This window comes from Chroicocephalus ridibundus, chromosome 5, assembly GCF_963924245.1.
Source record: "Chroicocephalus ridibundus chromosome 5, bChrRid1.1, whole genome shotgun sequence".
In the NCBI taxonomy this organism is placed as follows: Eukaryota; Metazoa; Chordata; class Aves; order Charadriiformes; family Laridae; genus Chroicocephalus; species Chroicocephalus ridibundus.
Window position 1 is genome coordinate 66743572 of NC_086288.1, and position 13794 is coordinate 66757365.

The following is a 13794-nucleotide window of genomic DNA, read 5'->3' on the forward strand; positions in this document are numbered from 1 at the left end:
TTACATCATATTCTTGTATCAAGCCAGAGGCAATTATAGCTTCCCTGTAGTTCCAAATATATTACTCTAAATTATTCTAATCTAAATTATTTACTTGCTTTTACTCAATTTAAATATCCAAGCAAAAAACACCATTCATTTAAGAAACAATATTGCAATAATTATAAAGGCAGACATACTCTTGAATGATTTTTTCATCTAGTACCAACAATGCGTGCAGAAATATCCTTATCAGCCACTGACTAGAGCTATCTGCAGCTAGGTTCAGTATACCAGACTGCCACCTTCCCATTTGGGACAATCAGCCCAGCCGATGTGTCCCCCTAATCTTCTTTTCTGGTAAAGAAAATATGCAGAAAATTATGTCCTTAAAAATAGTGTATCAGTACCATTTTGTGCACTTGGAAAAGATAAAGCACTCTTGAAACTGCAGCTTTGGAGGTAACCAAAGTTTTAACCCTTTTCGTCTGTGCTTGACAGTCAGCTCTATGGTACCAACTGTAAGCACTATTTTTTATAACATTCTTCTTTTCAGAGATACATGTAGGAAAAGATCAGGATGATTTGGTATCTGAGATAAACTTGTTGACAAGCAAAAAGTAAAAAAGCTGTCTCTTATCCTTTGGGGCACAAGGAAAAAAGGCCTTTCCAGAGAATAAGCATTTTCTGAGTCTAGTGACAGAGCACTATTGATTGTTTAAATACTTGTTTACATCTCCATTTTTAGCATCTATTAGTACCATGATTTTACAATTCCTTTCAATGTTGAGTCCTGATAGAAGCAAATTCTGAAATACTTTAGCTGATTTGTCTGCTATTTGCTCATCAGCAGTGTCCAAATACAAAAGGCACTACGTCAGTCCTGAGAACAGATGATGTAAGCCATCAGAAACAGTTATGACATAGATAATAAAAATACAATGTTTAAGCCGAATAAAAACAAACAAAAGCTACAGAATAGAGTACATAATGAGAATAAGTATGGATTGCTGATTTTTTTTTTTTTTTTAAGTTTAACTTGTGTATCAAATCAAATGCTCGGCCTGAAGGAGTTCATGAATTAAATGAATATAATGTTTGTAATTGTAAATGCCTCCTTCGGTCAAGTAGATAACCAAGAACATGAAATCTCAGATTTCTTCTTATTTGAAGAATTGGTGGGAGACTTGTGTATTTATTAACGAAGAAAACTAAGAAGGAATGAGCAGAACTGTCCCTTTCAACAGACGAGGAAGTCAAGCAGGAGGAGACAGGGTTCTTTGCACTTGACAGAAGCAAGTCTTTCTTCCTCTCAGGTTTCCTACAGAAAGTACCGCTGCTCACCTGAGTTGCCTCTGCTCTGTCTCTGACATTTCGGTTTATTCTTTTTTTGAGAGTGAGGTTCTGTGTTAACTGCACTTAGTGTCATAAAGAAAACAGACTCAAGGAAGAGGGGGAATCTTCCTTTTCTCTTAGGTTAAGTGTAGCACTGCCATTCCCAACCCACAGGTAACTGCAAAATTCAGCAGGATTTCTGAACCAAATCTGACTCCGTGAAACAAGCTCTCCAGAGCTTGTTTATGGCACCTTTTATCTCAGGTTGTCCCTCTAACTTCAGAAAGATTGTAACTTTTTTTTTTTTAATATTAGATAACCAATCTGGGTTTACAACACAGCCCACAGGTAGTGAATCGGCACAATTTCTGAGGCAGTAACTTCCTGCCCTTCTTCACCTGCTGGAGCAAACACCCCTGGGCACAGGGGAATTCTTAAACCAGCTTTGCCAGTAGAAGGTCTGTGAAACCACCTGCCAGCTTTTATGGAGAATAAACCTCATTCAGAACACTAGAAACGGTGAAGTTTCCTTAACAGACTCAAAAACTAAGTTGCAATAAGGTTTAATTGACCCAATCTGTGTCAGTTGTTTCCTCAAGATTTCTAAAATGTATCTTCAGTTTGTTCCTATGACTAGAGAATGCAGTGAGTTAGAAAACTTTTAAGTAGTTTTTCTAATGCAAAGCAGTTGAGGAAGTTTCTTCTTTAAGTTGCCTTTGGCTTTAACCACTACTGATTCTCGACACTTCATCTCAAAACCACATTTAATTATGTTATTTTGTACTTAATTTGTGCATGCATTTTGAAGAGTTTAGGTTTTGACTCTTTTTCTGTGTGCTATTATATATTTCTGCATTTCCCTTGGAAGTCCTCACTACTCTTACTGGAAATCTTTTCTTAACCTTTATAACTAAGAGGCAAGTAGATTTTGCTTGGTATTTTTCTGTTATTTTAATTTCAGTCACACATTAACTTCATAGGACGTCCCATTAGTTAATTTATCTAATTTTTCCTTTGTTGTTTCACTGTTGACTTTATTGGAAGACTTTTTCAGTATTTAATTTTTTATTGGCAGGAATATCAGAACAGGCCAGACAACTAGCCATCCTCATTTGTAAAAGTTACGGAAAGAAAAAACATTGGCAGCAGTAAATAGAAGACAGAGAACCCATCACTTTCACATCTTAAGCAGCGTGGTCTTAAGCTTCAAAATAAATGAAGTGTCTAATTTTGACACAAGAAGTGTCACTTCATCAGGCCCTTTTATATGACTTAACAAGATACATTGAACTTGAAAATCATTGAGCAGGATGCTAATTGCACAACTGATTATACATATAAAAACTCTACTACATGTATACACAAATATTTCAGTGTAAAGCTGACCAACACTAATGCTAGTAAAGGTTGAACACAGGAAATTCCCTTTGAAATTAAAATGATACATATTTCCACATCATTTAATTGCTCAGTTTTGTTTACTACTAGAATCACAGTTAAGACACGGGCTTCTTTGTTTTCTAAGGGTTCTTTCTAAAAAAGTTTGTTGTATGTATTATCTATACCTTCAAGGCAAGAATATGTCCAAAACATTTTAAGGCTGCATCCAAATATCAGCAGTGTTTAACACACTCACGTGCATCAAAGAAGCACATCTTTGGTAGCGGTAACTCGGCTGACAGTGGTTTACTTTACAGATCAGAATAAGCAAAATAATAATGTAGAAGTGTAAAAGAAATATTAACTTGGAAACGATACCTCTACTTCAAAGCAGCTGTATTCATCAAACTCTTAGTCAAGAAAAAGTTGTAAGGAACGGTCCCAGCAAACTATTTAAAAGCTAAACTCCTAATTATTACTTTCCACTTTGCCCAGTATGCAGCTGTTTCTAGTGATGAAAGTAAATGTATTTCTGAAAGGTATTGCCTTTCATGGAAAAACAAAACTAAAGCCTACCAGAGTTGTAAAGAAAACCCAGTTGTTCTCAAAAATTCTAAACTTTACACCTGAAAAAATGCCCATTTTTACATTTTTTCAGCCTGTCAGTTTGAGAAAATATCAATAAAGAAACTAAGCTATAAGGGTAGTGTTTTTCAAGATGCAACCTCTCCTTCTCTTTCTCTCCCTCTCTGTTTCATGACACTGCCCCTGTAGTACGATAATCAGTACGATAATCGGTTAGACTACAGGACTTTCTTTGTAAGCAGGAATTTGATTTTAATTTTATTTGTACCTATGCAAGGTCAGGGTCACAGCTGGCACCTTTCAAGGAAATAGTCTAACCACTAGATTTTTGGTTTGGTCAGGACTGTCTCCCCTTTGTTCGTGATGGGTCGCACTGATGAGGATAAAATCTGTCTCTTTGGACCAGACAGAATAAAAAAAGACAACAACTGGACTTGATTCTGGAGCCAAGCACTTAAGCTGCTTGCCTGAGAAGAAGGGAGTAAGGTTATAGACATTGTCGCAAAGACATGTTGATTGAAAAAAATCTATTGAAAAGAAGAACTGGAGCCTAGCACGTCCCTCCGGGTTGCCAGCCCTTAACATTATAACAGTCATGCTAGGGAAAACAGAGGGAAGTGGTGCAATTAGCTTTAATTCTGAAAACTGCTGTGCCTGCTATTCCGTTTTCTGAGACGCCAGATCCTGGTGATGCTCAGTAAGTGTTCCCTGAGAATGCCTGGAAGATAGAGGTCTCCTCAGGGGACTGAAGGAGAGGAATGTTGATGTTCTGGATTCTGGTTGGGTTTAGGCATGATTGGTATTAGGTGGGTCCTAAGCGTCAAAAGAGATGTGCCTTCAAGGCCTGAGAAACTTTAAAGGCTGTGCTATGGCTCCTAGGAAGCTCAGGTGCCTCCTAAGTTAATCAACAGCTTTCAGTTTCGTTGGAATATAAGGAGTTGCATGTTATTAGATCAGCTTCTTGGAACGTAGGGAAAAAGAGAGGATCTTGAGCAAGTACCAAAGCAGCTTGACAAGAGGACTACAGGGAAACAGCAAAGTCCATCCTACGCTGAAAGGAGTTGTGAAAGAAGACTAGTGGTTTTGAATGTTGTGGAGAACAGTATTATGAATATACAGTGTATAGGGTGGCTTGCTTGGAGCGTGGTAGAGGCAGAAACTGAAGCAGCACAAAGTAAACTAAGTTCCTACAGATGTCAGCTTTTTCCTGGGTTTTATGCTGGCACGGTTGTTAAGGAATTTTTCACACAATAATTAGTAAGTAAAAATCAGTGTGTAAATACTATATTAAGATTTTATATTATAATGCTTATTTTAGGTAAATTAAAAGTGAAGCAAAGGTCTACAGTAATGAAACCAAAATCCACTGATGCCCATTCCCCATTCATAAGTTATTATGAATTAATCTGATGGAGTTTGAACTTGTCACAGCTGGGCAAGTACTCATTGGGGAATTCAACAATAGTACTGGTGGGTGGACAACTAAGAAAGCCCAGTAGCATCGTGTGAAGTCACAAAGTATGAAAGAATTGGCTTCATTAATGGCCTTGTTACAAATAGTGCTTTCCCAACTCTGCACGCCCAAAGCTATATATGTACATACAGATGTTTCCCAGTTCCCAGCGCTGGTAAGAAGATCAGTACAAATTAAAAAGCCTGGATATTCTAATTTATCAAATTCTATTTATTTGTTTTATCTAGCCAGTTTGAAGATACTCGTTATCTGCATCTTCTCTATCCCTGTTCCTATTAGGAAAACAGAATAACGGAAAGCTGGATTTCTTTCAATTTAAATGACTTTTAATGTTCAAAACTTCAGATAAGATTTGAAGTAAGTCTCCCTAGCTTCTGGGATTTGATCATAAATAACAAACTGCCTGTTCTGTAATATGATAGTACTACATTTATTCAAAAAGTAGAGTAACAAAGTATTTTGTAAAGTATAAATATTAATCGTTTCCATATAATAGATAATTCAGGAATGACTTTGCCTAAATGTGACAAAGAGATTTGCTTTTCAGTAGAAATGGGCTGTTTGGCTCTCCCCATTTTCTGGCTTTTTTATAGACCAATCCTTCTAAAGCAGTCCTCTGCCTCCAGAGCCGTATGAGAGACAGCAGTTAAATCCCTATAAGTGATTAGTACTGGCAAATTGCTACCATGGACTCTTCAAAAAGTAATGTGTTTGCTCCCTTATGATTTCATGAAAGTTTGGGGTTTTTTTTCTGTTTTTGTAAAATGTATAAAGAGCCAATGTAAAACCAAGTGCATTTTCATTTTTTTTTTCCCACACTGGTCTGACATGAGAGTAAAAAACGTAGCCAAATAGCAGTAATTTGTGCAGATTATGCCACATGTGGGTTTATTGTGGACCACACAAAAAAATAACCTGATGAAGATTGTATTAATAACAAAAACTAAGTTATGGAATACAATGCCAGTAAACTAGTAAGGAGATGCAGCATAAACATATCTGTTTGGCATTCACATCTCAAGATTTATGGTCCTGGCCTGTCGGCAATATTTACCCGTAGCTGTATGCTGCCTAGGCACTTCAGAGGATTCCTCAATCCTCAACTCAGAAGCTGCTTTCTCAGTTCTTAATCACTCATAAGTAATATTTTCCAGAAAATTTAGGATCTAGTTCTAGGAATTATGAACTGAATTTCCTGGAAGAAAAAAGGATGTAGACCTCCAAGAGACCTCTAGCAATGGGCTGAAGTGCTTCAGTTATTAGCTTAGAGGCTCACTTACTCAGGAAAAGTCCTGTTTTAATTTCAGCATGCAAGTAGAATAGCACGTCCTTCAAAATAATACCGTGACTGGAACGATTAAAGAAAAATATAAGTCACACTACTGTGGTAACAGTTCCTCATACATTTTCATAGGATAAAAATCTGGGAAGTGATGTATTAGCCTTACATGGTTAGGCTTCTCATGGCGGTCGATCCAACTATTAGCTACCACATTTAATATCCTTAAGCATGAATACATAATGCGGGTAAAAGCCCAGACCCAAGTGAGTAACCACTAAATTACAATTTAAATCTGAGTATGTAAAGGATGGCCGTTATTTCCTCCAAGATTTCAGAAGCACACTCTGCTTTATGCAAATATGACTCACCCGGTTTGCATGCAAGGAGTTCAGTTTAAAACTCAGTCAAGAACAGATCTGTGGAGATAAACTTCAAATCTTGTTAGACCTGTTTATTTCCACCGCTTTTTATACGAAACTCTTCAGATAAGAAGCCACACACAGACTGAAAAGCTGTAGGGAGAGGGAAAAGATTTGATTTGAATTCCAGTCCATTGTATTCACAACAGCATTTCTGTTTATATGTATAATCCCTGGTAGGTCACCAATCATTTAGAGCCAGAGAACACTTAAAAGCAGTTGTACACAAAAACAGTTAGAAAGATGTAAAAGCTGGAATACAGTAAGATATACAGTGGACGTGCTTGTGTGGATGCTTATTAAATGTAACATGCTAGGTGTTATTTTGGTTCTTTTCTGGCAGAAAACATTTGGGATTTCCTAAAATAATATGAGTATTGGGAATTTCTGCATGGGAATTTCCATGTCGTGCCTTCTGGAAGCCCAGCTGTGCAGTAATCTTCAAACCAAGGCAGCATCTTGCAGTAACTCTTTTTCTCTGGAAGAGGCAGAATAGTTTATTGACAAGGACTGCAATGAGAAGGGCTGCTGAAATCCTGGCTGATTTCTGATGCCCAAAGTTTTCACTGCACTGACAAGACCTTGTTGGATCAACTGCCTGGGAATGTGGATCTGAAGCACAGTTGATTCAGGAGTTATTCGGTTTTGAAGATTGAGAGGAATCAAGGGATGGGTAAGGGTCGGGAGAGGCAGGTGGCTGAGAGTCTAGGGAAAGCTGCTCAATGGAAGGAACAGATTCCTAGAGCTGGTCAGAAAATAATGTCCCCTGACTATGAGGACTTAATGAGCTTTTGACAGATTTTTCTCTTTCACGTCAGGACAAAGCTGAGATCTGAAGTGTGATTAAGTCAGAACATTATTTGGTTTAACAGCTCATGAACAGCCACTGTTTCTGACAGCTTTATAAAGGTAAAACATGCAATTCTGAGAAGTCCCATTTTTTTCCAAAAAAATGTATTATCTATAGACTAATCTTCTATTTTCTTTGCTTTCCATTAATTAGAATTTTCAGTGAGGATAGAAAAAAAAGTGTAATCAGAAAACAACTAGTGCCAAAGGCCGGCAGGAATGCTGAGAGTCACTCTGGGGGAAAAGAGGGCTCACAAACAAAACGGACTCTGGTGCTGTTTTTTGAAGAGGATCTTGTGGCGTTAGGAAAGATCTGGTGCCTTTCGCTGAATGTCACAAACCTGGGCCTGCCCTGGTTCAATTAAGACCCTTGTAGAGCTCACCTATCTTTAGTGTCATACTTTCAAAAACTGTGGTGGTGAACTTCGATACAGATTCCGCTTAAACAATCATTTTGTTACCAGAAGGCAGCGTGCTTTTTTTTTTTTTTGAAGAAACAAGTATGTCGTGTTCTCGAACGGCAGTAGATAAAGGAGCTGCTCATCTTCTGGGCTTTGTGCGGAGCACAGGGTCTTGTTAATTGGCGGAGCACAGGGTCTTGTTAACTGTCCCGGTTACTCTGCTGTCTCACCTACCCTTGCCACAGGATTCGAGATAAGTAACTTTTACGGATTTTAATAGGTGTGTGGTAATTAAATTAATATGAAAAACAACTTGCAGTTGAATTTATTTCTTTTGGTTAGGACATGCCCATCCATATCAAGTCTTAGCAAGTTCGTTCCTTTTGGCGAGGGTGATGGGGGCGGGGAGGGCAGGGCTGAGCAGTATATTCATTAAAATGTATGATTTCAGATATTCCCAAACTGTTTGTTAAATGCAGTCAAACTTGTTGAAGTATGATGACAGAGAAAACATACTACAAAAGGTGAGATCAGGTTCAAACATTTGCAGAGGGAGGAGTCACTTTTAAATCAGAAAGCCCGGCGCGTTAGCCTTCCTTCTGGATGTGGACAAGTTGTTTGATTTCCTTCTGGATCTGAAATGACTTAAATCCATAGATCCTGCTTTGTTAATCAGAGCCTTAATCAAAGGCTTGTGGAAGCTGAGGTTGGCTTTTTTCTTTTTTCTCAATTGTGGAGGCCGTTCTGCTTCGCACAACCAGCCAAATCTTCAGAGCAGCAGAAGCTACGCAGCAGTATCTTGTGTCCTAGTGACAAGGATATAGAGTGATTGTCTTTCTTTCCTGCTACCTCAATGATTATTTAAAGTTTTTTTATACTTAAAACAGTGTCTAAGTCTCAAAACATTGCATAGTTTGATGATTTAACACACTGACAGAATATGTAGTTTGAGCATTCTGGGAAGAAATTCTTTACTGTCAGGGTGGTGAGGCACCAGAACAGGTTGCCCAGAGAAGCTGTGGATGCCCCATCCCTGGAGGTGTTCAAGGCCAGGCTGGATGGGGCTTTGAGCAGCCTGGTCTGGTGGGAGGTGTCCCTGCCCAGGGCAGGGGGGCTGGAATTAGATGATCTTTAAGGTCCCTTCTAACCCAAAGCATTCGGTGATTCTGTGTAATGTAGCAAATGCTGGACTACCGGGAAAGAAGAAAAGAAACTCGTACATAGCTTATCATTAATTTTTCCTTACTAACAGTTTTGAGGAAAAATTACTTTTAAAAAGTAATTTTACTTCAATTATTACTTAATAATTTATTACTTAAAATATTACTTAAAAAAACTTAACTTTCCGTTAAGTCAAATGTTTCTAATAAAGTGGTTTTGCTTTTTTATTTTCAGGAAAACCCAAGCTTTGGTATAACACAAATCAGTTTCTTCCTGACAGAGTATTTTCTAAGGGAAATTAGAAATGACGGGAACGAAAACATACAAGCAAAATTGCTTTATAACCAGCCTAGACTTGTGAAGCATTATCTCAGAATACTCCAAATAGTATTAATACATTAAGATGAGGACAGACTTATAAAGGATATTTTTTTGTATGAATCACTATGTAAACCAAACACTAATCTGCAATAATAATATCCTTAACTGTCATTATTGCAGGAACAATACTTAACCCAGCCTTCCTCAGGAAAGCCATTGCCTAGAGTTATATCAGTGCCTAGATAGATATAATAGATCTCTCTATAATATCTGTATGATATATGATATATTTCTCTCTATGTATAATGTATAATATAGTATAGAGGAATATTACCACCTTGAATTACATTAGGTAAAAATCCTAGATTCTTACATCACTTTGCAGGGAACATATAAGTAGTATATGGTACTAGAGATTTTTTTCTAAGGATTCATTTGACCTTTATTCAGCCTCCTAAAGTAAACATCCAAATTATTCCATAGAATCCCTGGAGAGTATTAAGTCAACAAAAAGCCTTTGTATCTCTCAATATTTGCTTCTGGTGATAGCACACTACAAATAGAAGCCATAATCAGGATTTCCACCTGATGTTTATAAAACGTAATCTTGTCTCGGCTACTGAGGTCCTATGGTAAAGGTAAAGAGGTCCTGCTGAATATTTTCACATTCCTTCAGTTCAAAATATTTTGACTGAAAAAAAGCAAAGGCATTTTTTGCCAATGGTGTTGGTCCTTGCACCACAGTAACAACAAAGTGCGAGCCAAACCAAAACAGTGCTGCTGGGTAAGGTCAGCTCCTTCTCTGAATTCTCCACTGCAAGGAACTCTGACAAGAGGAAATTTTTTTCCCCTTTAAAATATGAAATACCCTTTTTCAAAAGAAAAAACAACCTCCAATAGTGGGGTAAGTTCTGTCGAGAGAAAATACCATCAGGTAGTAACAGCCTGTAACTACTTAGTGGTAGTACTTTATGGTGCTTCCCTCCCGGCTCTTCCTCCTGCCTTTTCGCCAGACTGCTCGCCGTGGGTGGCAGGAGGGCTTGGATGCAGGGGGAGGACGGGCCCCTTGGGCAGCTCAGAGTAACTGGAGCATCAGCGGGTAGGAGATGCTAGTGAAGTTGGTGTTTGCTATAGATTCAGATTTGTGGTTAAAAGCAACACAGCTTTTTACTCTGCCTTTCATGCAATTTATAGTTGAAAAGCAGCTGAAATGGAGCAGAAGAGTAAGCAAGAGTTCGAATTACGCTTTGCTGTTAGGAGACAAATCATACAGATAAATTTTGCTGTTTCTTGTGGGGCCACTGATAGTATCAAAACTAGAAGAAAAATAGAGATGTGATCAGAGTAACAGGAAGGGGAGCGAGAGCTGATTAATCGGCACACTGTCAGTGGTCATCATTGCTAAAGCTGGTGTGGAAACAACATTACAGCGTTTGAGGGAACCCATGAGAATGGATGAAAACAAAACTTGGGAGCGATTGAGTGAAATCAGGTGTTTTCTGAAGCAGGACATTCCTTCAGCAATGGAGGGGAGATGCCGACTGCACGTTTGTCTCTGCAAAATCACAAACAGGTTCAGGCTGTGACTTTTGAAGGAGCCCGACAAAGCTGTGACTCTTGCAGAGGACATTGCACTGCTGCGCTTCCTAGTCACAAAATCCACAGCTGCTTCCTCAGGCAAGCAGCACATAAATAAGGGTAGGCGTCAAGCTGGGTTCAGCTGGGCATTGCAGAGCAAGGAGCTCTGCACCTTAAAATAGGAACACAGATCTATTTTAGCAGCCGAAAATGTTACCAGCTCCAATATAGCCGTGCCAAGAGCTTGGGGTTTAATCAGCTGAGGAAACATTGGCGTGTGATCCTGGCCTGTCACGCAGATGGCTGCTTACCAGCCGTTTCAAGTTAGGGGATATTAGTGTTTTCAGGGTGGTGAATATGGTGGGGAAAGGGATGACTTTTGCTCCTTTGTGCATTCTATGGGGTTTTTTCCCCCTGTTGTCCAGATAAGTAAAGCTATTTTGCTGACTGTTTCTGTGTTCAAGGGGCTGCAATACTCCCAGTCGATAATAGGAAATCCACCTGTAGTAAATAATTCTGTGGCGAAGTGCCCTATACACACCCGGGATATTGTCTCACTTAGTCCTTCTCTCTTTCTTCCAACCCATTTCTCTATTTTCTGACTTTTGTACGTTTATATTAGTCTGTCTGGTCAAATGGGTATACCTGTGAATATCTCAAATAATGATAAGAGAGGGGGTTTTTTGTTTGCTTGTTTGTGCTGTGGTCAATGCATCTTCCTTTCTTTGACAATTAAAATTTCTCCATGTGTTTAACAGCGATGTTGACATTGTATTTGGTGCCTCAGTGAAACCTGCCAGAAACCTCTAAGCCATCACAGCAACACAGAAGGATCCTAAATAGGTCATAAGTCTTATAGTAAATGTGAAATGGAAATCATGGCTCACGTCAGCTAAAAATAAGTCATTTCATTAGAACTTAGCTGGTAAACTTTAGGTCCTAGAGGTGCAGGCAACAAAAGGCAAAATTTAATCTCTAACAAGTCACTTCTGAGTCAGGGAGGAAAAAAGCCATTTGATGTTTGAAAGCTTCTTTTATCCACCACCACCCTGCAAACTTAGTTAATTGTCATTGTAATTCTCACAGCACCTCAAATACACGTGCTTTGCTCTCTTCAATATTGGCATCAGGTTCACATCACAATAAACTTCTAAGCCAAGAGAATCAGAGGTGCCGCATCAAATTAGCTCATCTAGAGCCTCAATTAACATTTTACTGTAATGAGTAGACAACAAAATGAAGATATTTCAGGTATCTTCAGAAGCGTGGCGGCTGTCACCTAAAGTAAAACTGAATTTTGTCTTGGATGTAAATTGTTGCCTTACCTAGAAAAGGGACCAATCAAGAAAAATCTCCACCTTTATGTCAGAAACATATAATCCAAAAAATGTTACACTGCTCCTTTTTTTCAGTACGCAAAAGCATTAATGGGAGAAGTGGGACGGCTGATACTCTTCACATTATTCTGTTATTTTTTATATAAGATATCTTTTGCTTTTGAGAATGGAGAGAGCCATTTTTTTTTCCGTGGCATAGGAAGTAAATCTGAGTAACTGCATTGGGATTGAATTTTTTTACTTGACAGTGGTTGCTAGCCTATTCTCTATGGCTCTAAGATTAAAAAAATTGCCATTTTTTCATGAAATTGATAGTAATTTAAGGAACTTTCTTAAGTCACTCCATGGTAGTCTAGCACTCCCATAACCAAATGCTCAGAATTAGATGAACATGTTTTGTGAAATAGTGAGGAGTGGGGGCTTTACCTTTTAAAAAAAAAGGGGTTGGTAACTTCTGCAATTTTTCCCAGAGATTGGTTCCCACAGAAAAATGCTGCTTGTCCTATTTATATTTTTTTCAGTGACGCTACTGATATTAAGACCGGTTATAAAAGACTTTTATAATAGCTGCGATGATACAAGTTTCATGAAATGAGAAATACGATAACTTGCAATATTATACTAGAATTTAAAATTGCTCGGAAGTCCTGCGAGTCAAAACTCTAATGTTGGCCTGGAGTAATGTTGATGAAACTTGTATATAGTGATGACCCTTTCAGTTATTACAAGGTGTCAGCTGTGCTGCAAACTTACTGTGCTGCTTTATGCTCCTTCTCCGTCCTGTCCTGCAGCACCTTAGGAGAAAGCACTACACCTTTATCCTCAACAGTGGGTTCCGTGATTATTTTTTACCTCTTCGGTACTGTGTTGTCCCGTCTACAACCTCATGGTGTGTTGTCTTTACTGTTGGCAATGAGGTAGCACCTTCATAGTACCACTGTACCAAAATGTCGTGGGAAAGGGGAGAAGCAGGGTGCAGTCTGCTTTTTAAAATAAAGATTTAAAAAGTGGAAAGGAGTTAGGAAGTAGTAATACTAGTAATTACAAGATGGTTTTGCTAAAACTGTGCCTTGAAGAGTGCACAGGTGTAAATGTCTGCTTCTGGCTGAGTGTAACAGAGAAAAGTCTCCATGAGAAGCCTCCTGAGACACAACAAACAGAAACAGGTACATCAGAGCTGCTAATATTTACACTCCTGAATGAAAGTGAGCAATACGAGGGAGAGATTTACCTCAGAATCAGGATCTGCTTTGAAGTGCTGTATTTCAGGCAGTAACTATTTTTTAAATGTATTGACTTTAAGCGATAACAGGCAGCAAAATAAATGAGAGTATGCAGATCTCTAGGGAAGGAAGAAGTGGTTGTCAAGAAAAGCAATGGGTTAGTCATGGTCTAGTTACACCAGCTGCTGCTATCCAGCACTTAATTACGTTACTTTTTGGAGGGGGGAAGCTTTGCTTCTATATGAACAGAGGGAATGAAAACAAGGTTTTCCCTTAAATACGTTTCTATCTACAAGACAATCCACAGCTGAGGCTCATAGGTGTTTAGCCAGACCGAACAGACCATGGGACAAGGCTACTCCTGCTGACAAAATGTTTCTATAAATTCATTAACAACAAAAGGAGGATTAGGGAAAATCTCCCTCCCTTACTGGATGCAGAGGGAAACATAGTCACAAAGGATGAGGAAA